A 9117-nucleotide genomic window follows, 5' to 3' on the forward strand; every position below is an offset into this window, starting at 1 on the left:
ATGCAGAATACTAGTCTGAGTCCACTACAGTCCTGGTTTTCACAGAAGAGAGAGCAGCAGCATAGCACTGTCAAATGCTAGTCTTGTTACATAAGTCGACCCAAGTTAATTACACCTGAAGAGACTGGTACTCTCATGCTCAGTTATTTTGTGGGTGCAAACAACAGAACATGCACACTATATCAAAAGGTTATTTTAAAAAAAACTGTGTGGAACTCATAAATAGCTAAAAGCAAAGAGCAGGTTGAGCCCAACCTGAAACTACAAAGCCCTGTTGGGCGTAAGCAGACAAATGTATCTTCTGGATGGCTTTCTGACACACGCAGATTGAGCATACGCAGTTGCTATGTTCCATCAGACTCTGTAATTGTACTGCATGTCTGATACTGTCTTGACAGCCATCTAAGGCTGAAGTACAGTAAAATAGTGGCTGAAGAGAACCTTTTACAGATGGAGGCTTTTTAAAAGAAGCAACAGAACCCCATGTGCATTGAGTCCCAGTTATATGCCACTAAGCCTTATTAGGTTCACAATAAAGTGTCTTAAAAGCTGTAATTATTAAAAGTTATTATAACCATTTAGTTGAGTATAAATCATATCGATGTCACTAACCAGATCTCTTTTTAAAGTTGGGTTTGGATCTTACACAGAGATGAGCTCATCAATATTTACAAGTAGAGAGTATATTTAATCACAGGGCAGGAGTTCTCAAACTTCTATTTCCTTCCTTGTTATTATTTTATAAGCCTTGACACTTACCCATTTTTCTTTCATTTATTTTTCAACCCTGGCTGATTTTCTGTGTATGCTACCCTGTTGGTTGATTGTTTATTCTCTGGATTTACTGCACGGCTGCATTGTCTCTTTTCTCTCATTCTTCCTGGGACATAGCTCCCCTGCCAGGGTATTTCATCCATGATGGTGCTCCTGAGTCCTCTATTCTTATTGCACAGCAGCCCTTGCAGGGCTACTCAAACTGGCTCTTCCTCCCATTTACCAATGGTTCAGTTCATCTCACATCAGAAGTCTGATACGAAGCACACAAGAAGACAACAGGAGTCATTCCATTCACTTCTATGTGCTTTGGATCGGGCCCCTTAGGATTAGCCACCTATCCACACACCACCAGTGGTCCATGGACCACAGTTTGTAAACTGCTACCATAGAAAATATATAACCCCCCTGTGTCTTCCAACTTTGCTTTCTTTGCAATACAGCAAACTAGCCTTTCATCAATATGCTTAGCATTATTATAGGGAGTATTCAGATTTGGCCTAGACTGTACATCTTTCATAGGGGTCCTTGAAAGTCTTCTATATAACTCAGCTTCAGTGTGCGTCAATTAATGGGCAATATTTCTTCATACCAAATTATTTAAAAATTCCATACTACTATTTAAATAAGTTACCTGGTCTCCAGTGGGTCCATCTGATTCTGCATCTGTGAAATAGATAGATACCCAGTTGTTAGCCAAAAGGAGATCCTGGTCCCTCAGCATTAGATCTGGTACCTGGACTTGTCAAAAGAAAATAGACAAATGAAAGTGCAACAGTAGCATATGCAGTAGTCTCTTGACCATTATGTCAAACGCTCTACAACCTCTCCCAGTCACATTACTGTAAATGAAATGAACTGCAGCCCATCAGGGAACGTTGCAAAAATAAAAACACATTTCAACTTTCAGAACACATCAGTGTTTCATTATAAAGCAGAGATTTCATACCATGATGTATGTCTTCTGTAGGGCCATCAGGTCAGTTCAGGACCCTGATTTCTGTATTCAAGTGAGAGCATTCAGCAAGTAGAGAAGTGGCACTGGCTTGTGTTACCCTGACAACCAGTGTTGCCAAACAACAGACTTGGATTATTCTGTGGGGTTTAAACTTTCAGGCTGCTGAGTGACTGACTGAGGTGACAACAGAAACAATGCCTTTTGCTGGATGTTTTCATGATAGCAAGAACCAGATAATTTTTGCATAATTTTCAACCCCCTTCTCCCACCTTTGGGTTGTATCCTGTTTGCTCAGCATTGCAGTCACTGGTAGCACTACAGTTAGTCTGAGCTCCAAATTCCATTCCAACTTCCTTTCTTCAGTTGCTCAGAACTGTCTCAAATTCTTTATGAAGATGAAGTGAGTGAGATTATATCTTTTATTGGACCAACTAGAGATATTACCTCGCTCACCTTGTCTCTCCATCATGGCTACAATTACACTGCATATATCAAATTCTTTCTGTAATTTTTCTAAGTATGGGCTCTGTGCAAATATTAATTTGGGAAGAAAGGATGTACAGAATCAGTTCATTATTTTGGTTTGTGTCAACGGGATAAATTATGTATTTCTTATATATTCTACTTGGAAATTGTACACATATATTGTTCAAAGATGGCTGAAACTAAATACCTTAAATGTGGCTAGTTTTGCACATTTCTTATCAAGAAAGGAAAAATTGTTGAAATTTGAAGTAAACTGGTACGGTGGGGACACCCTGGTTTTCTTTACTCACCTCCTTACTAAGGTATGAACCTCTTGATGCCCTTCCACAACCTTTGGGGAGGCAGGAATTTTCCTAGAAGTCATCATAACCCTCAGATGTATCCCCAAAAATGTATCAGCTACCTAGTGGACAGGAGCACAGCCAGAATCACTAAAAGAAATCATTAAATGACCTGAAGGGAGCTGCATGTATAAGTAATACTAGCAACAATACTTTGGAAGTACAACACACTGAATTCCAAATGCATACATAGAAAAAAAATTGCTACATATCCAAAAATCAAATAGTCTAACCTGTCCCACTGATCTTGCTCCATGAGCCGCACATTAAGAATTAGCTACCTCCAGCCCTTCTTGCATTAGTGGCCAATGCATCAGTGCAGTATAAGTTTATAGTGTCGAATCCAGATAACCACTGCATCACCAGGCATTTGTCCTTGTAAGTCGGGATGATGATCAAGGCTTCTTTTGCTGTGGCTGGAGCTCTAGGCCAGGCTGCCTGGAATGGAAGATGCAGAGCTGCTGTCTAGTCCAGCATCCGGCAGACAACCTTACCTAAAATTACTCAATCCCTGCTGGATATGAGTATTGCCTACCCTGCACTTCATTAGGTGCCATGACTATGCTTCTCCTGGCTGGGATCTTTCAAAGCTGGGCCGTATATGGGCACTATCCTTAACTACACCGAGGCAAGTGTTTTGCTAATTTCAGAGTATTCAGCACTGCTTTAAGCTAGCTGCTGGCTGTGTTTGGTTTCGGTGATTCCAGTAGCCTCTATCTGTGGGCTATTTGGTAATGCATCCAGGCTTCCCCTACGATTGCTCTGTGCTCAGACTGTGTTGGAGCTTGTGTGTCTCTATAGCAGCACATATCCATAGCCCTTGTCACATTGTCTCCTCCCAGTCCTGCCCCACAGGCCTTCTTTCAATAGTAACTGGGTCAATCAACTGTTTCAGAGCCAGGCGGCCTGTAAATCAGGTACCCATTCCTGCTTAACCATATCTGAGTTCCTGCTCTGGAGTGGGCATTTCCATCCTCCACTGGGACAAGGGCCTGAGAGTAAGAACTCAAGCTGGGGTTTCCTGACAGCTAAACCAGGTCTTGGTGGAGGGGGGAGAGGGTAAAGAGAGACCGTCTCCTCTCCTCTGGCTGGCTCATAACAGGTCAGGGCTGTAGGGCAGAACTGGCCCCTTCGTAGAACTATTACATAAGTGTGGAGTGAAGGGTCCACAATGGTCCAGTATTTTGAAAGTTATGAGTTTAAAAAAAAAAAAGCATAACCTTGTTTTTTTGAGTGGCACCTTCTTTTTCAGCAGATCTAGTCTGTTCAGACCTATACAAAGACACATTTGCTGATTTGGGGGCACAAAATAAGTTCTTGCTACTTTATATTTCTTTATAGAGCCAGTGTAACTCACAGAGTAAGCCAGATTATTTTCTGGCTCACCTACTAACTAAATTCTAGTTTAGGCATTTTACTTCAGGATGCATTAAGGTATATATTGCAGCTCCAGTCTATCTGTCTTAGGTGCTTATATGTCCCCATCACTGCAGTATCTCAGTACCTCACAACTTTTAATATATTTATCCTCACAATATCCCTGTGAAGGAGGGAAATATTATCATCACCATATAAGAGACGGAGACCTGAGCCACAAAGAGATAGTTTCCTAAGGTCACAAAGGAAGATTATAGTAAAGCAGGGACTTGAACACAGGTATAGCAAGTCCTAAACTAGTGTTCTAGCCACTGGATCATCCTGCCACTCTGCTCATAACTCTGTCCACCTAGATCTCAGATGAAGTTGGGCTCAGGATTATTAGTGTTGATACCTGCATACTGAGAGCACATATTGAGTTTCAGACCCTAAATTCATTCTGCAGCACTGCCAGTTAGACGAAAAACACTGACACATTTTGATTTGTAAATAGCTTATTTGCTCTGGAATTACCAAGAGAAACATTGTACCCCATTGTGTTCAATGTTTTCAGAGCAGAATTGCATTTCAGAATGCATTTGTTAAGGCACTGTTTTAACGACACATTTTTAAAGACAACCTCAGTTAAAGATGCTTCAGTTAAAGGATGTGTCATTGAAGGAGGTCTAATGAGAATAAAGGTGTTATATAGATGATGTTCAAAAGAAAGGCTCCCTCTTCATTATCCTGGAATTGTTATCATCTAAATTTACTGGATCAAATTTAAACAATATGTTGTTTATACAAGAACTCAAAACAGGGGTGAGGAGATTAGCAGCAGGCACTCCTGATTTACTACTTTATCCACTGTGAGTGCATGCCAGTGAATGAGAGGTCAAGACCCAAAAAGTCATAATAATAGCATTGCAGAAGACAAGATAGGGATAGGTATAAATTGGCCATGAATAAATTCAGGCTGGAAATTAGAAGAAGGTTTCTAACCATCAGGAAAGGGATGTTATGCAACAGTCCTCCAATATGAATAGTGGGGGCGAAAAGCCTAACTACTTTTAAGATGGAGTTTGCTAAGTTTATGAACAGGATTGTATTAAGGGTTGCCTGCAATAACAGGGGATTTGACTTGATGACCCAGGGGGCACCTTCCCGTCCTATGTTCTTATGATTGGGAGAGCATGTGAGGATTCCTCTGACCATACACAAAATAACAGTGTTCTTCACCCTGTGTATATGTACTGTAGGTTACTGGTGTATGATTATAGTAATGCTCATGCTGCTGTTAGCTTTACAAAGCATCATCCATGGCACTACATCAGATGCAGTCTTAGGGTATGTCTACACCGCAATGAAACACCCGTGACTGGCCCAGGTCATCTGATGGGCTCGCGGGGCTCGTGCTGTACAGCTAAAAAATTGCTTTGTAAATGTTTGTACTTGGACTGGAGTCTGAGCTCTGCAACCTCATGATGGGGGATGGTCCCAGAACCCGGGCACCAGCCTGAGCCCAGATATCTACACAGCAAGTTTTAGCCCTGCGAGCCTGAGTCAGCTGCTGCTGGCCAGCTGCTGCCATGCCACAGGTCTTTTATTCCAGTGCAGATGCACTCTTAATGACCCCAGCACTACAAATGGGTCAGCAACCTGTCACAGCATCCAGTCTGCTTTCTCAATGCCATGCAACAGTTATCTCAAGCAACTGATAGGAAGGAAAAAGCCCCAATTAAACTATAATGCACATTAGAGCATTAAAGAGTAAGATCTAAACCATCCATTTTGTACAGGTATTTTTTTTTACCCTAGTGTGTGTGCTGATATAAGGAGAAGTAGATAGAGTACAATGCCTTTTACTTGCCTGGGTACCTGTTCTCCTGCTGCATGATACATGAAACTGCTATTGAAGCCAAAGGGTGTTATTCATATCCTATAGAGTAAGAACTGAGCGCAAGACTCTCCTTCCTGCTCTCTAATATTTCATTTAAGGATATGTTGATTTGTATTTGGCTGCTTTTCAAATACAAAAGAGTTATTTGTGCATGCGTTGAAAGTGGCCCCATTATTTCCTATTAATCAGTTTAGTAAACTAATTAGTCTTCCATTTATATTGTTCTGTTGATGTAATGCATTTTAGCAACTGTTTATGCAGGAGCCTGGTGAGGAAAAAGCTAGATTAGTTCTATCTCAGCTTGTATTGCTGTTGTGTATGATGTGAATTCCATGCACCTTACTTTCTCTTGCTTTTCCATCTGTGTCCTCAGTTGTTTAGATAGGTCATTTAGTCCATTTCTAGTCCATTCAGAAGATGGAAGGACATTCAGCTGGTGGACATTGGCATAGCTCTGTTGACTTCAGTAGAACTACACCAGGGAGCGGCAACATTTGGCACGTGCCCGGTTTGTTTACCTGCTACATCCGCAGATTCGGCTGATCACGGCCCCCACTGGCCGCAGTTTGCTACTTCAGACCAATGGGGGCTGTGGGAAGTGGCCCAGGCAGAGGGATTTGCTGGCCGCTGCTTCCCGCCACCCCCATTGGCTTGGAGCAGCGAACTGGGGCCAGGGGAGCCACAATTGGCCAAACCTGCAGACGTGGCAGGTAAACAAACCGACCCAGCACACCAGGGGGCTTATCCTGGTGGGCTGTGTGTCAAATATGCCAATCCCTGAACTACACTAACTTACCCCAGCTGAGGATCAGGCTTCCAGTCCTGCAAAGTGATCATACCAAATAGCTGTCATCCACCAGAAGCCTACAGTTCATTCAGGACATTCAGACTTGAGTGTCAGATACATGGCTGCAGATTTCTCATTTGGATCCAACAGATATTTCAGAGATGAGCTGCCAAAGTACTTCTGCTGGTCCCACTGTGGCCACAGGTACTGGCCTTTATATAACTCTGCACCCTTGCTCACCAGTGCCCACATTGCTCTTTAGAGATGAATAATCATGTCTTGTTCTTTTCCTCCCCTCTCCTCTCTAGCTGCAATTGATCACATTTTTATCCTATTTTTTTCTTTTATTTCATTCCTATGTCTACTTCTCCCTCTAAAATCAAATATGTGTCCTTATAAAACCTGCCTATGAAGGTTTTAATCTTCCTCTGTACCTGCAGGTGGTGAAACTAAAATCAAAACTAAAACCAGTAATGCTTTTTGTTCTCAGAGTGGTAGCCGTGTTAGTCTGTATCAGCAAAAAGAACTAAGAGTGCTTGTGGCACCTTAGAGACTAACACATTTATTTGGGCATAAGCTTTCATGGGCTAAAACCCACTTCATCGGATGCATGCAGGGCCGGCTTTAGGCCTATTCCACCAATTCCCCCGAATTGGGCCCCACGCCTAAGAGGGCCCCGCGCCCAGTGAGAATCCCTTCCCTGGCTAGAGGCACCTTTTTAATTTTTACTCACCTGGCGGCACTTTGGGTCTTCAGCGGCATTTCAGGGGCGGGTCCTTTGCTCGCTCCGGATCTTCGGCAGCACTTCAGCGGTGGGTCCTTCGCTTACTCTGGGTCTTCGGCGGCACTTCAACAGCGGGTCCTTCAGTGCCACTGAAGACCTGGAGCGAGTGAAGGACCCACTGCTGAAGTGCCGCCAAAGACTCAGAGCACCGCCCAGTGAATACAAGCCCCACGTGTTTTTTTACGTGTTTTTTTTTTTTAGTCATCTCTGCCGGGGCCCCGTCGAAACTCTTTGATTTGGGCCCCACACTTCCAAAAGCTGGCCTGGATGTATGCAGTGGAAAATACAATAGGAAGATATATATACACAGAGAACATAAACAAAATGAGTGTTACCATGCCAACTATAATGAGACTAATCAATTAAGGTGGGCTATTATCAGCAGGCGGGAAAAAAAAACTTTTGTAGTGATAATCAGGATGTCCCATTTCCAACAGTTGACAAGCAGGTGTGAGTAACAGTAGGGGAAGAAAATTAGCATGGGGAAATAGTTTTTACTTTGACAGATGATGTGGGAAAAGCTGAAGTACTCAATGCTTTTTTTGCCTCGGTCTTCACAGACAAGGTCAGCTCCCAGACTGCCACACTGGACAGCTCAGTTTGAGGAGTAGGTGAGCAGCCCTCAGTCATGAAAGAACAGTCAACAATGTGTCCTGGTTGCCAAGAAGTCTAATGGCATATTGGGCTGCATTAGTAGGAGCATTGACAGCAGATTGAGGGAAGTAACTATTCCCCTCTATTTGCCACTGCTGAGGCCACATCTGAAGTACTGTGTCCAGTTTTGGACCCCCCACTACAGAAGGGTTGTGGATAATTTGGAGAGAGTCCAGCGGAGGGCAATGAAAATGATTAGGGGGCTGGGGCACATGACTTTTGAGGAGAGGCTGAGGGAACTGGGTTTGTTTAGTCTGTAGAAGAGTATAGTGAGGGGGGATTTGATAGCAGCCTTCAACTACCTGAAGGGGGTTCCAAAGAGGATGGATCTAGGCTGTTCTAAGTGGTGGCAGATGACAGAACAAGGAGCAATGGTCTCAAGTTGCAGTGCGGGAGGTCTAGGTAGGATATTAGGAAAAACTATTTCACTAGGAGGGTGGTGAAGCACTGGAATGGGTTACCTAGGGAGGTGGTAGAATCTCCATCCTTAGAGGTTTTTAAGGCCAAGCTTGACAAAGCCCTGGCTGGGATGATTTAATTGGGGTTGGTCCTGCTTTGAGCAGAGGGTTGGACTAGATGACCTTCTGAAATCTCTTCCAACACGAATCGTCTATGATATGCAACAGCTTTCTGCCCATAGTTATAATTTCCACACACTGGTTTTAGACAAAACAAAAACAAGTTTTTAACTACAAAAGATAGATTTTAAGTGATTATAAGGGATAACAGATCAAAGCAGATTACCTTAGTAAATAATCAAAACCGCAAACTGATCTTAACACACTAGATAGGTAGGCTATGAATCAGCAAATTCTCACCCTGAGTGATAAACAGGCTGGCAGATTCTTCAGGCACAAGTTGCCTTGGCTTTTCCAGGTTTTCATACACAGGCTAAAAATCCCTCTACCCTGGGACCATCACTTCCCAGTCCTGACCCCTCAGGTGTGTTATTGTAGGGAGAGTGAGGTATCATCATGATGTCATAGTACATTGTATATCTGCTTCCCACTTCTGGAAAGCTCTTTCACTGTGACCTGGGTCAAACAGTTCCCACTGTGTAGTGCTATCTCTGAGAGG

The 9117-nt window shown here is 43.1% G+C and overlaps 1 long non-coding RNA gene across 1 annotated transcript; it reads right to left on the minus strand.

Annotated features, from left to right (window-relative positions):
• Window positions 1–853: 853 nt before the first annotated feature.
• On the minus strand, window positions 854–8909 carry LOC120395803. Its single transcript, XR_005592803.1, has 3 exons — window positions 8859–8909; window positions 1409–1440; window positions 854–1027 (listed from the first exon to the last, which is right to left on the minus strand). It is a non-coding gene; the product is annotated as an uncharacterized LOC120395803 (long non-coding RNA).
• Between the last annotated feature and the right edge of the window lie 208 nt (window positions 8910–9117).

Source organism: Mauremys reevesii, linkage group 1 (genome assembly GCF_016161935.1).
Source record: "Mauremys reevesii isolate NIE-2019 linkage group 1, ASM1616193v1, whole genome shotgun sequence".
Classification (NCBI taxonomy): domain Eukaryota; kingdom Metazoa; phylum Chordata; order Testudines; family Geoemydidae; genus Mauremys; species Mauremys reevesii.